This window comes from Hydra vulgaris, chromosome 08 (assembly GCF_038396675.1).
Source record: "Hydra vulgaris chromosome 08, alternate assembly HydraT2T_AEP".
Classification (NCBI taxonomy): domain Eukaryota; kingdom Metazoa; phylum Cnidaria; class Hydrozoa; order Anthoathecata; family Hydridae; genus Hydra; species Hydra vulgaris.
The window spans coordinates 37935377-37950311 of record NC_088927.1 but is presented as its reverse complement, the minus strand read 5'-3'; positions in this window follow the sequence as shown (position 1 = coordinate 37950311).

Sequence of the window (14935 nt, the reverse complement as noted above, 5' to 3'; positions counted from 1 at the left end):
TTATCGTTATAAATTTCCCAACAAAAGAGAATTCACATGGCGCAATCAGACGGTTAAATGTAGACTCGACAGAATCTACTGCCCTGAAAAAGTCGCCAAAAAAACAACATACAACAAAATTCTCACCAACCCTTTTTCCGACCACGAGTTTGTGTCAACAACTGTCAATTTTAGTAAAACCAGGAGAGGACCAGGATATTGGAAATTAAACTGCTCTTTTTTGGAAATAGGGGTACATAGGCAAAAAAATGAGCTCTTAATTCAAGATTGGCAAACTAAAAAACGGTCCTATACGTCAATTTTAAAATGGTTAGACGACTGCAAACTTTTTGTTAGGGCTGAATTACAACACATATCGATACAGGAAAGTGCGAAAAACAAAAAAAATATCAAAAGGATTGAAAATGAAATCCAACGGGAGCGACAAAACGCAATCCCGAATTTAGATAGCATCAAAGAAAAACGCGATGCTCTTTTCTTGCTCCAGTTTCCCGGAGCGTTTATTCGCACGAAACAAAAACTAATCGAAGAAAGAGAAAAACCTTCAAAATTTTTGTATAATTTGGAAAAAGTTCAACAGCAGAACAAGTCAATTACCGAAATTCGCAAGAATGACGGCACATTGACGAGTGAACCTGGTGAAATACTAAACTCCCTAGTTTCATATTACAAAAACATTTACACCAAAACTAGTTTATGCAAAGACAGCCAATATTATGTCTTGTCACACATCACTAAACGTTTAAGTGATGATGAAAATCAATTTTTAAACACCCGCCTAACCGTCGCCGAACTAAAAGAAGCCCTTTTTAAATTTGAAAACGGAAAATCTCCGGGCTATGACGGACTTCCAGCTGAATTTTATAAAACCTTTTGGCACATTTTAGAAAAAGACTTTGAAGAACTTGCTTACGAAATATTTTTCGTAGAAAAAAACACCAGCCACTCTATGAAAAAATCTATTATTTCACTGATCCCCAAACAAGGAGATCTTACCGAATGCAAAAACTGGAAGCCTATATCCCTAATCGGCGCTGATTACAAAATAATCACAAAAGCGCTGGCCCAAAGACTTGCAAAAGTAATTGGGGAAATTGTAGAACCAAATCAAACTTGCGGAATCCCAGGTAGAACAATATTCTCAAATTTACATTTAGTCCGTGATCTTATAGATTACGCGCAATTTAAAAATTTACCTAGTTTCATTTTGTCAATTGACCAAGAAAAGGCGTTTGATGAAGTCGATCGTGCGTTTCTGCTTCAGATTCTCCGAAAATTCAATCTCGGAGAAAATTTTGTATCTTTTGTTAACACCTTATATTCAGAAGTTTTGGCATCTGTTCTGAATTGCGCTTTCCTGTCAGCCTCCTTTCCTACGGAAGGGGGAGTTAGACAGGGCGATCCCCTCTCCCTCTTGCTGTATGTTTTCGTCGCCAAAGCTCTCGCTTTGGTGATCAGAGCAGATAGCAGAATAGAGGGTTTCCCGCTACCACGTACACCTAAACCCCTCAAAATACAGCAGTATGCAGACGATTCGAACTTTTTTGCCAGGGACATAAAATCAGTCCGTTGTTTCTTCGAAAAAGTAAAACTGTTTGAAAAAGCAAGTGGTTCAGTGATCAATGCCTCAAAAACCAAGGGTCTCGCCCTTGGGGGTTTTGATCCCAAAATGTACCCGGAATTGGACGGCATAGAGTGGAACAACAACACCGGTTTCAAAATTTTAGGTGTTACTTTTTACACCAGACTGAGCGATACTATCAATTTTAACTGGTTAGTAACTCTAAACAAAATAGAGAAAAAACTCAAGTTTCTGGGACTACGTACTTTGTCACTTAGGGGAAAGACTATATTGATAAATACGTTAGCAATGTCAAAAGTGTGGTTTCTGGCAAACGTGCTGCCCGTTTCCGAATGGGTAATAGAACGTCTGCACAGAGCCATTTTCGAAAATCTGTTTCAAAAGACCAATTACAATCCGGTCAAGAGAGAAACACTTTTCTTACCCGTCAAAAGCGGGGTTCTCGGAATTTTATCACCGAAGAAGCAAAGTCTTGCACTTCGCCTCAAAACACTCTTTCGACTGAAAGAATGTGAAGAGGACAAAGCTCACGATTATTACTACTTTTCAAAGTATTGGTTGGCGAGTTCACTTATAAAATTTACGAACCAAAACCAAAGCTGGAACTTTTTAAAGCAGAACAATTTTCCAAAACACTGGGACAACAAAACGTCTCAGTACTACAAAACAACAATCGAAATATTATGCAAAAACGGGTTCCTTTTTAACATCCCCCTAAAAACAACAAAAAGTTTTTACTTAGAAGTGGCAAAAAACAAAAAGACAGTCGTGCCAGCAGAACTTTTTTGGAACAGTTCAACAAAAACAACGATACCGTGGACCCAAATTTGGAAAAAGAACTTCACCTCCCACGCATGCGGACCGACTCAAAACATCCTCTTTCGTTTTTTACACAACAGTTACCTTCTGCGCCTTGCTAGCCAAAAGCACAAGGCAACAGATCGTCAAAAATAACAAATGCAAAACTTGTGGTAAAATCGAGGACAACATGCATATCTTTGTCTACTGTCCTCCTTCTGTTGAAATTTGGGAGTATTTTAAACATGTATATAACTCCTTGACATCCCGAAACAACTTTTCTCCGATAAATTCGATTTTCTCGATTGAAACAGCGAATTTATCGGTGAAAAACCCCAATTCGCAGCTGCTGTTGACACTCACTCAAATCATCATGAGTGCAATATGGAACAGTAGATGCCACCACATGTTCAGCAACAAAAAAATTGACCCAATGGCAGTGATCAGGGTAAGAATCAGGAACATCAGGAATATTATTACCTTAAAATATAATTATCATGTCCGTAGAAATACAACGGACATTTTCTGTGAGTATTTTTCTATTAAAAATGTTTTCTGTCAAGTAGAGAATGGAAGTCTGAAACTAAACATATGAGCTGAATTAAAACAACGGCTCGTTGTATGTTTAGTAAAGACTTCCTTCCCTCTTGCAATTTTATTTATGTTATACAACAAACTTATTATTATACAAAATAAGCAAATCACTGCCAGTCCTTATCTTATGAAATATTATTTTAACACATAAATTTTTTTTGTATCTATAGTGTTCGTAACGTAATGTTTATTTAAAAGTCCTGTAATTCCTTTTTTAATTTTTTTGCATATAAATCATTCATTTTACCTTATGAACCTTTCCTTACCCTATTTTAAAATTTCTTCTTTTTTTAACTTATTCTAAACTCTCGATTTCTTTCCGCACAACTGCAAAAAAATAAAAAACAAAAAAATATAAAACCAAAAAACACAAAAAAATATAAAATCAAAAAACACAAAAAAATTAAAAATTAAAAATAAAAAAATTATGTAATATAATTTACAAAACAGAAAATGTATATACTTGTGAAAAATTGTAAAACCATATATTGTAAAAACATAAAACCTTAGTTAATGTTATTAAAAAATTGTAAATACTTATTATTTTATAATAAAAGAAAAAGAAAAAAAAAAATTCTGCCTGTGTGCTGTCACCTGTTAGCTGATTGCTCATGTCATGGCATGCTATGACTCCAGACTCCTGAACTGTTTGCTGAGGTAGTTTAGTTCGTTTCGTTTTTCAGACATGTAAAATTAGGAACACTTTTTAGCATTGAATATATATATATACCTTACCAGCAGGAATAGACGACAGTGACACTAAATATAAATTAAATGCAATAATACAAGTCTCCGTCCATTAATATATATATATATATATATATATATATATATATATATATATATATATATATATATATATATATATATATATATATATATAACAATTCTATATATATAAAAATTCTCTCACCAATTATCGAAGTAAGGTATGCTAAAGATAAAAAAAATAAATTAAAATTGTTGGAATGTGAATGGAATATTTTTCAACTTTAAAATACACTTGTTTCGAGTTATAATATCTTTATAATGATGTATTAACAAGTCATGCACTTTAAAATATTGAAGCCTACAAAACTTACATATTTGTTTGCCATATTCACCAAAATGCCAATTTTAAATTAAAACATTTACTTGAAGTTTATATTTGTAATGATGTATCAATTAGTTATATGTTAAAAAATATAGAAATCTATGAAACTTACATATCTGCTGGCCGTACTCACCTAAATGCCAATTTTAAATCAAAATGTTTATTCAAAGCTAACAAAGAATACTAACACTGCATACAAATACTTTTAAATGATATAGTAACTAAAACAATTTAAACTAAACTTACTTATTGTTTGTTCTAATTTGTCTACATAAAAAAAAGAGCGACTTAATAAAATAAGTAAAATAAGTATTAGGTATACAAAAATACAACTAACAACAATCTACATAGGCATAATATAGAACTGTATTTGAAAACTAATAGTAAATGACTAAATACTAAATTAATTCATATAATAAGGATATAACTGACTGATCCTCTCTAAAGCAAGTTCATCTAAACAAAAATTAAATTACCTTTATTTTTACAAAGTAATATAAAAATTTGTGTATAGTAAGTCATTTGTATATATATATATATATATATATATATATATATATATATATATATATATATATATATATATATATATATATATATATATATATATATATATATATATATATATATATATATATATATATATATTATATATATATATATATATATATATATATATATTATATATAATAAAAATAACTACTGAGCTATTGAAAAAAGAAAGTAACTAACTGATGTTGTTGGCTAACGTTATTTCACAACTTTGAGCATCAAAAACAGCGAAAGAAATATTTAAGTTATACATAAAGGTTTAGATAGTGGTCAAATAATAATTTAAAAACAGTTTAATAAATTTATATAAAAATAACTTATTTAATAGTTATAAATTATAAACTAGAGGCATTCCTTGTTAAATAAAGACAACGTTCAAACTTAAAATTAAATATGATTCATAACTAATTTGATTCATATCTAATTTATATTATGAATATGATATGAAATACTATGTGAAACCTTTATTTTCTTTTTCCATTTTGAGAAAATTTTCGTTTCTTAATGAAATATAAAATTTAAATATTATTTTATTATTTACTGAAAATCGTTTTAATAAAACAATTTCTTTTAAATTTACAAACTTTTTAATCATATTTTCACTATAAAGTATCTAGGTTTATAATATCAATTTATGACATAAGTTAAATATTGCTAATGATATTAGTAGTATGAATGTTATATATAAAAAATATATATATAAAAATAATCAATGGACCCTTCTGTCTCCCGCGCTAATATCAGGGAAAATGTAAATTAGGTAACAAAAGTGCAGCAAGACTGCTACATAATATTTTTCAATGAAATTTGGCAGGTGCATAGATAAATGAATAACTTAAAAATAAAAATTGAATAGAAAAAAAAGACTATATCCTGGACATTAATTTCACCACAGAAGTAGGACTAAAACTTCGACATTAATAAACTTGTTAATATATCAATTGAGTATAATTAAAACCAAATCAAAAATAAGCTTTAACTATTCTTCTTTCTAAAAATAATCTATGTTGATAACGAATACTAAAAAGTTATTTCAGAAAGCCTTCCTCAAGCACGCTAACTTTGAAGAGACTACGAAAATCGTGGCACAAAATTCAGTTCCTTAAAACGCAATTGTCACGTACCTTATATATATATATATATATATATATATATATATATATATATATATATATATATATATATATATATATATATATATATATATATATATATATATATATATATATATATATATATATATATATATATATATATATATATATATATATATAATAATTTTGTTCTATTAAAGTTGGTGAATTAAAATTATTACATATACGTGGTATAAGTCACGTAGAGAAACGTGGTAAAAGTCACGTAGAGAAACGCAATCACGCATTCATTTATGGTTTTTAATGACTATTGTTGTTTTATAATTGTCATGGGAGTTATAACTTTGTATTTATATACGATTTTATGTAATAAAACAGAAGGTTGAAAAACGCTTAGATAGTTGTTTTTAATATATATAAACGAATACAAGAATGCAACAAATTTAATATTCAGAATCTAATTACAAAATGGATTGTCGATTTAAACAATACAGTTCTAATGTACCTGAATTCTTGATAAATAGGCCACATCATTTTATTAAACATTGTTTAGAGAAGCAAAATTTGGCTAACAAATCTGATCTAAATAAAGTGCAAATAAAAGATCTTGGAGTATTTGTAGTCAATAGCTTTTAATTTGCAAACAAAAATTACCTTGTTCACTTTACCTTGTGACAAGAAGAACATACCAAAATGTTCATGTAATGATTGGTTCAAATCTTCTTATCTATGCAAACACTTTTTTATAATTTTTAGAAAGTACCTACTAACATGGGGATGAGAGTCTATATCATCTTTATATAGAATATTATTAATATAGAATTTATATATTCTCCATTTTTAAATATTGACACATTCACCAATGATTTTGTGTTAAGTAAATCAAATATACTCAAACGTAACCATGCAAATCATACTAGTTTCAACTTAATTAGTGACACTATTTGCAGTACAACATCAACAAATCCATATCAAGATAGTACAAGAAAAAGAAACTCTATGACCTCTGTATTCCGCTAAATGTTAACAAGCATAAAAAATTTAACATTTGATTTTAATGAATCATCAGAAGAATTATGTGATACAGGTGAAACACTTTGAAATATACTCAAAAAGCTTTATCAAGCAAGAAAGGTCTACCATTAAGTTCAGGTTATGGTATGCATGATTACGTACATTTACCTGTTGTTAAAATCTTTTTTATTCAAATCGTGTGGGGGAAAAAAAGGACAAATTGATGGTAGCCTCTATATTAAAAGCAACTCTCAGGAAGTGTTGAAAGCAACTCTCAGGAAGCACCAGTACAGGAACCAATTATTGCTGAAAATCGAATAACTGGTGAAGAAACTTTTCAAACAAATTCTCTTACAATGAAACATTTTTTGAAAAATGATTATTCAGGAAAATCGGTTTTATTTGAAAAAAATTATTCTTTGCTTCCACTAGAAAATTTTGAAGACTTTCCTAATTTCAAATAATCGAATGTTATCTAATACAGTTATCATATGTTTCCAAGATATGTTAAAGAAAGCTAACCCATATGCAAATGGACTTCAAGATTCAAGATTGGGGCAATTATTAAAGTCTGATGTTCTTGGTTCTTTACCATTTGTACAAATTTTATATAACGGGGATTACCATTGGCTTGCCATTACTACATATGGTTGCACATAAGGTGAAATTAATGTGCTTGATAGGTGGTTATTAACCACCTATCAAGCACATTACATTTGTACAAATGGTACTTTAAAAGCGCACATATTTGTTTTTGTGTTTCAAGGCTTAACCACTGGTTAAGCCTTCAAACACAAAAACAAATATGTGCGCTTTTAAAGTACAAAAAAGATGAGATAACAGTAAAAGTGCTCTCATTAAAGTAACAAGATGGTGGTATTGATTGTGGTTTGTTTTCAATAGTGTTTATTGAATTTATCTTATCACAAAACAGAAGATATTTGGTTTGATCAAAGAAAGCTCTTTCCTGCTTAATAAATAATTTAATAATTCCTTTTCCACTCACAAATATGCAGTAAACATATGCAGTAGTGGTGCAATGGTAAAGCGCTCGCTTCATAAGTGAGAGGTTCCGAGTTCGATCCTCACCACGTCCTTGATTCTACCGCGCTCAACTCATTTCTCTGCGCATCGGTCTTGTTTCTCAAGGTTCATGTTTCAGAGTTATAGAGTTGAGAGAGGGTTATACCACAAATAAGTAGCCTCCTCGTCTGTAGCGGCCTTCTCGGCCTTGAGGAGGTGAATTAACAAAAATAAAATTAATAATGCAAGCCATAAATGCTCTCCAAAGGAATTTCAATTAAAACTGTACTGTTCTTGCAGGATGATTTAAATTCCGTCAGATAGAACAATATTTGGAAGGTTTTGTATTACATGTTTGACTTTTGGCACTTATAGACATTGTGCAAACTTTAAACTTTTGTATGTTCATGCTTATCTCAAATAAGAATGTTTTGCAAAGAATTGTGGTAATTGGAACCCCTAATTTTAGGCCCACTCAGCCCTCTATTGAAAATATTTTACTAACTCATTGCTGGGAGCAATGAGTTGGTAAAATATTTTCTTTACTATTCTTATCTAAATTTAAATTTATCAACACATTTCAAATTTCATGCAATAACCTCTTAGTGTTCACCTTTTATGACCCTGCAAATTTTACAGCCCCATAGTAACAATTTTTGAAAAATAAGAGATTATTGCATGAAATTTGAAACTTATTGATGAATATAAATTTAGATAAAAATAGTAGAGGAAATATTTTATCAACTCATTGCTCTCACGTTAAGGGCTGGGCAGACCTAAAAATTAGGATTTTTTTGTTTCCAATCTCCTATCACTGCAATTCTTTGCAAAACATTCTCATTTGACATAAGCATAAATAAACAAAAAGTTTGGAGTTAGCACAATGCCTGTACGTGTCAAAACTCATACATCTAAAAATCCAGTGTACACCTTTGTAACTATGTAAATAATATATACACACATGCTGATTCACAGGGCCCTAATATATATATATATATATATATATATATATATATATATATATATATATATATATATATATATATATATATATATTAGGGCCCTGTGAATCAGCATTTTTAGTTTCAAATCTAATTACGACTCAAATCAGGAATATGAGGAAATCCAAATTTTTTATTAGTAATTTTTTTTTTTTTTTTTAATCTACTTAAAAATTTTTTTTTTTGCATGGAGTAATTTTTAGGGGTTATTTGGAAGCAGTATTACAATTACTTTCGACTACTATTACTTTACTCTGGATGATATAAATAAAAACATTTTGATAGCATCTAAAGAGTTGGATATCTGAAAATTAATAACTTCCACAAAATAAATAGTGATTCAAAAAACCCGAATCTTTTTTGTGTCATAAATAATCACTCGACAAACTTAATGGAACTGATTGAATAAACTAATACTGAATAATATAATCATGAGGAGGCTAGTTAATGCAATCATACTTGAAAGAAAATATTTAAGAGATCTATATATAACTAGACCGATTATTCAAAATATGGATATGACAGAATTCTTGAGGGGATGGAGAATTATAAGAGAGGTTTCAATAAAAGTGTTAGAAATTCACGATCTATATATATCAACTTCTTGGTGGGCATCCTCGCGAGTATAAGTTACGTCAAATTTTCACATAAGTATGCAACATGAATATGGTGAATACGAGATATAGAAAAGTAAATATAAATGCAAGTCATAAAGATAAAATTCATTTACTTGTAATTTAATTATAATTACAAATCTATTTTGAACAAAATGAAATTATATACACATAAGTATGCAACATGAATATGGTGAATACGAGATATAGAAAAGTAAATATAAATGCAAGTCATAAAGATAAAATTCATTTACTTGTAATTTAATTATAATTACAAATCTATTTTGAACAAAATGAAATTATATATTGTTTTACATATTTTATTTTAATTACATGTTTTGTGATTAAACATAAGACTTATGCTATGTTTAGTTTTTCACAATGAAAATAGCTCCTGTATATGCGGAAATTTATATTACGATATATAATTTTATATTATAACAATAGCAAAAGTACAGTTACTTAGGCCTATGAGCGTAAATAATTTTACAGTTGGGGTCGCTATATCATAAGAGTTGTATTAAAAAGGTCGTGGCAATGTAAAGATTGAGAACCGCTGCTCTAAAACTACTTCTATATTTGTCTCTCGTTTATCGCCAATTGTCTCTGCTGAAGAATTAGCTGAATTTGTCAACATAACATTTAAAACTAAAGCCACTTGCTTAAAAATTGTAACAAGTAAATATCACTCTTCCTTTAAAGTGTCTGTTTCTGCTGGAGATGCTGTCATGCTCTACGACGGTAGCAAATGGCCAGAAAATGCGCTTGTGCGCCGTTTCTTTGAAAATGGCAGTAAGAGTTTGTAGCTTTAATTGTCGTGGTGTAAAAAGTTCTACACACGAATTAGTACTCTTGTTTGCAACATATGATATCATTTGTCTCCAAAAGATTTGGTTACTCAACACTGAACTTAGTTTCTTGAACAACATTGTACCTGGTTTTTTTGGCTTTAGAGTGTCTCCAACTGATTCTTCAGCAGGTTTTATTCGTTGCAGACCGTTTGGTGGTGTTACTATCCTGTGTCGTGATTCTGTCTTCTGCAGAACTTGAGTTGTTACTACTGATAATTCATGGTCATTTGCTACCCAACTTATAAATAACTTTTCTGATAAGTTTACAATTATCAATATCTATGTGCCTTGTGATTCATATGAGAATGTTGATAAGTATCTTGAATGCCTTGGTAGTCTTTCAGCTTGTATTTCAGATTTAAATGGTAAATTTTTTATTACTGGTGACTTTAATTGTGATCCAAGATTTTGGTCTCCATGTAGTAGTCTCCTAGTTGATTTTTATACAGATGAACATCTTGTTACAGCTGATATCTGCCTTCCACATGATTCCTTTACCTTTGTTAGTGAAGCATGGGGCACTTCTTCTTAGATTGATCACTGCTTTGTCTCCCAAAATTCTCTATGCATTGTTAATAACTTCGAAATAATTTAGTCAACTAGTTCATCTGATCATTTACCTTTAGCGTTTGATATCTCGTTTAAAATTAATATATCTTCTTCCTATACTGCTCACCTTACTTTGACAAAATTTCCTAAAATAAATTTTAACGCTTTGTCGACCATTATGATAAAGGAGTATACTTCCACTGTGTTTAACTTAGTGTTTTCAATTAACATGGGTCAGTTTGAAGTAATTAACTGCACATTGTAACTCACATAAGCATGTTAAGCAGATTAATCACCTGTACAATATCCTGAATGAACGTCTTACTCAATCTTTATCTCAGTGTCGTTATTATTCTAAATCAAGTTTAAGTAGAAAACAACCTATGACAGGTTGGACAGATTATGTAAAAGATGCTAATAAGGCTGCTAAAGATAAGTTCTGTTTATGGCGTAGCTATAATAAACCAAAATTTGGCCCAATCTTCAATCTTTTTAAAAATTTAAGAGCCTTATATAAATATGCCATTCGTTTCTGCAAAAAAAGAAGATACTATAAAAGCAGAAAAACTGGCGAACAGTTTAGCAAATAAGAACTATACCAATTTCTAGTCTTTCGTGACTTGTATTCGCAGCGATAAATGTAGTCTTCCGCCTTCTATTGACTCTGCCTCAGGTCCTGATAATGTATGCCACATGTGGTATAATAACTATTTCACCCTGTTCAACTCAGTCAAGCCAACATGCGATATAAATGACAACTTGATAGTTAAACACTGTAATCTTCTTATAGATGATGCCTATCTTGTCACTCCTGATGAAGTCCAATCTATCATAAATCATATGTCCTGTGGAAAAGCAGCTGACCATTTTGGACTTCAGTCGGATCATTATCTCTATGCTAGCCCAAATTACTTTAATATTTTGTCTTTGTGTTTTTCCTCCATGCTTTGACATGGATACATGTCTACTGGTGCTTCACACTCTGTTATTTTTCCTGTGGTTAAAGATAAGAATGGTGACATCTCCGATTCTGCTAATTATCGTCCAATTGCTTTGGTGACAATTTTCTCCAAGATTTTGGAACATATTTTTGTCTCACGCATTAATGAAAGTTTTACTGGGACTCCCAACCAATTTGGATTTAATAAAAACCATAGCACTTTTATGCCAGTTCTTATTTTAAAAGATATTTTAAATTTTTACCTATCACATGGTCAAATATGCATGTGGCATTTATTGTCATTAGTAAAGCCTTTCATAGAGTTCGCTTTGATACACTATTTACGAAACTATCTAAAATTCTCTGGTGTAACTTTACGCTGGTCAAACAGCTCAGATCCTGTAGGGTGGAATATTATCCAAAACATTTAATATCAGTAATGGAGTGCGACAAGAAGGTGTACTGTTTCCACTTCTATTTAATACATATTAATAATCTTAGTGTTTTACTCAATAAAACTACCGTAGGTTGTTGCTTGGGTCCTTCTCTTGTTAACCATCTTCTTTATGCTGATGATATTGTCCTGTGTGCACCCTCAGATAAAGGTCTCCAGATCTAACTTGACTTATGATCCAGTTATGCTGTAAAACATGATACAGTTTATAACAATATTAAGTCTCAAATAATGTTTTTTGAAATTTTTAAACCCCTTATAAATAGCCCTCATTTCACATTATCTTACATGGTTCTCGCATACACTAGTCAATATAAATACCTGGGTCACTTGATCTCAAACGATATGCAGGATGACAAAGATATTTTAAAACACGTGTGCTCTATGTATGCTAAAGCTAACCTCATCCGTAGAAAGTTCAGCTCTACACAAATACAAATAAAGATCATGTTATTTAATGCCTTTTGCAGCCCAATCTATGGGTGTCAGTTGTGGTATCCTTGAAGAAAAGACTCATTCCACCACCTATGTGTTGCATATAATAATGCACTTCGCTTGATATTAAACAAGCCACCATGGAACAGTGCTAGTGAATTATTTGTGAAACATAGTGCCCATTCACTTAATGTTGTTATTCGCAAGCAACAATACTCCTCACTTTTACTGCTGCAGAATAGTGAGAACCTCGTCATAAAAGCTTTTGTTAATTCAGACAGGTTCTTGCGGTCTCCACTGATGTTTAAATGGAGAGCTGAGTTATATTTATAACACTTTAATTTCTTATCTTTATTTTATTATTATTTTTTTTGGATTTTGTTTATATTCAAGTGCTTTAGTCTTTGTTTCATTCTAATCCACTTTATTTTACCCATTGTTTATTTATTATATTGGGCCTTGAGCCTGTCAATAAGTTTGATTGATTGAATAAATAAACTTTTTCCAGACAAAACTTAAAATTGGAATGTTAATTTGTTCTCACCTTTCTTATTTAACATAACTACATTTATAAATGGACAAACAGATATGATTTTTAAAGTTGCATATTTTTTCAATTTCTTATTTTGATCAAGGAAAATTTTTACCACTTATCACTAATATTGTATGAATTTTAAATTATTTTTGAATTATTTAAACTATTGTGGTGAAAAAAAACATTTTGGCTGTATGAAATAGACTCTGTCTCTCCCATGCATTTGCAATATTGTTTACATTTTGTAATCATTTATTTGAGGAGATTATATGGTGTTAAGAAGAAGTGATCTACAAAGTCCATTAAAAATGTAAAGACTTAAATATAAAAAAATAACTTGATTCGTTTTTAACGAAAATACGCATTTTTTAAAGCCAAAAAATACAACTTTATGGTACAAAAAAAAAGTAAGATATTTTATTGAATTTTAGCTCTAAAGTTCGAAAAAACAAATATAAAATTATACTGCGTATAATCCATAGTCAATCAAAAAAAAAAAAAAATTTAATTTATTGTAATTAAAATGTTTTTGCAACAATGAAAAGTAGTTAAAATATTATTGAAACTTTTCTGGTTGAAAAAGCAACTAGAATAGAATTTTTACTAAAAGCATTTAGTAGATGGCTATACACTATATATATATATATATATATATATATATATATATATATATATATATATATATATATATATATATATATATATATATATATATATATATATAAATATATATATATATATAAATATATATATATATATAAATATATATATACATATATATATATATATATATATATATATATATATATATATATATACATATATATACATATATATATATATATATATATATATATATATATATATATATATATATATATATATATATATATATATATATATATATATATCAACCCGTGTAATTAGGAAAAATGAGGTCGGCAATAATTTGCCGACCTCGATCTTTTTGAGGTCAGCATCAGTTCGGCCAAAACTATTTTATACAAAGGTCTAACCATAAAACTTAGAAACGAGGTCAACAAAAAATTGCCGACCTCAAATACTTTCAGATTGGCAGTTAGGTTGACATTGCCGAATGCCGACCCAAATTCCGAGGGTTGTATATATATATATATATATATATATATATATATATATATATATATATATATATATATATATATATATATATATATATATATATATTTATTTTGGTTTGCATATATCTTCAGGAGATTGCTCGATGAATTAAAGTAAATTAAAATAAGTTAAGTTAAAACAGAACTGTATTTATATATTTTTTATAATTAAAACTAAATATTTTTTACAACTTTAGCATTAAAACATTAGGGTTTAGCATGAAACTAATAGTTGTAAAAAATATGTAGGGATGCGTGAATTTCAATTTTACGTTAGCCGAAATATGCTTAAAAAAGTGTTTCCGAATTTTTCATGAAGCGTCAAAGTCATCCTCTGCCTTAACAATATTACTAAACTTGTTGATGGTTTAGGAATAGGTATAGTTGCATTAATAAGGTTAATAAGTTGCATACTTGATCTAAACGATAATTTTATTGACTACATAGATATTCAGAATCGTCTTGAAAAATTAAATACAGATAAAGCTTGTGGTGTGGATAATTTACATCCTATTTTACTAAAGCATTGTGCAAAATCATTGGCACTACCACTTACATTAATCTACAAATCATCTTACAATACAAGTAACCTTCCTCTACAATGGCGCGCAGCAAATGTGACTCCAATTTTTAAAAAAGGATGTAAGCTAAACACATCCAACTACAG